This window comes from Rhagoletis zephyria, unplaced genomic scaffold (genome assembly GCF_001687245.7).
Source record: "Rhagoletis zephyria isolate East Lansing unplaced genomic scaffold, Rhagoletis_zephyria_1.1 Rzeph_scaffold_03256, whole genome shotgun sequence".
Taxonomy (NCBI): Eukaryota; Metazoa; Arthropoda; class Insecta; order Diptera; family Tephritidae; genus Rhagoletis; species Rhagoletis zephyria.
The window spans coordinates 64,699-66,290 of record NW_016160339.1 but is presented as its reverse complement, the minus strand read 5'-3'; positions in this window follow the sequence as shown (position 1 = coordinate 66,290).

Genomic DNA, 1,592 nt, shown 5'->3' with positions numbered 1-1,592 from the left:
TTTACAAGCCAACTGCAATGCAACAAGATTGAATGCAGCTCAAATGCACATGAAGAGATCTCAAGTTCGGTCCGTCGATAATTCTGGACACTATTTCAAAGCTATACGCGGTCTGGATTACGCCAGACTCTTATTCTGCTTTGAAAACGGGGTTTCTGTTCGAAATCTATAGAGAGAAACGAATATTAAGACCGCAAAGACCTGGGTCTACCAAGCTCTACCACCACTTTTAAAACTGGCTTAAAACTGAACAGTAAGGTTGGAAAGCATTCGAAAGTGCTCTCGCTAAACACCAAACTACGGCTTTTCGACGATTGCCGCATCTTTGAGGCCGAATCAACAGCTCTAAAGGAAGCCGCCATCTAGCTCAGTTGTACCGCAACCAGTCAGACAGTCTACCACCAACTACTCTGACAGTCAATCTGCGATTAGATCCCTAAAAGCAAGAGCAACTCTTCGAAGGAGCAATCGAATTTGGAATTTGTGAAGATTTTCAATAAGTTGGTTGGGAAAATGGCAATACTTGGCTGTTCTTGACTCTGTGGATATCCTCAGTCTTCAACGCTTCGTAAAGAAAACAAACTGGTTCCACCACCTGAGAAGTGAGTGAACAGAATATGAGCTCGATCAAAATGCATCAAAATGAGCCATATCGGTCTAAGTGTGGATCCCTGTCGGTAGTACAGGCTTCAGCCACCGTTACCTCACCTCACGAATTTCGTCCCATATTTGACTAATGGCGTATTTATTTAGATTTTTAATTTTACATAGGGCCCGAATATACGTAACAAGAATGTAAAAAAGCATCGACCCTATCAAATCTACTTCTAGCCACAATTAAACTTGCATTCAATTTAAATTTTATTAAAACGAAACGAAAACTTTATTACCTAAGGAATCTAATGCCATACACTGCGTACACTTTGTGGCTGCAAATTTTCACACCAATAAAAATTAAAAATAATTTCACCGAACACCTGTTGCAACCGCAAATGCACAACGATATGTTGTCCAGTTGCGTCACAACACCGCACGCTGCAATGCCTTGGCTACGAGCACCAAATGCCACTCGCGCAAACGATTTGTCCACTTCAACTCGAAATTAAATCAAATATGTTTGCATATTTTAAAATTATGTGTGCAATATACATATGTACTATGTGCGAAAACGCGCGTACATTGCATTCTCACGCAAAAATAATTTGATTAAATTGTCACTCATACGCCGTGGTGTGTGATTGGCCGTTGCGGTTGTCGCTGCTGGGCGAGGCGTTATTTGCAGTGAGTGTTGTGCAGTTGAGCTTATTTAATTTTTAATAAATACATGTGTATGTGTGTGTGTGTGTGTTCAGTGGCCAAACGCAGTACACTCATTTGTGTCAGTGGTTTACCCTCAAATGCCGCTGATTCAGCTGCAGTTGGTGATAAAGCGTGGGCGTGCGCCGCGAACACCCTTGAAAAATACATACATACATACATACAAATGTGCATATTTTCCTATAAATTACCAACTGCAACAATCAGTTTTTCAATTCAAAATTACAACCGCAAGATTTATATACACAATTTGTCGCGTTGCGGCAGTGATCAGC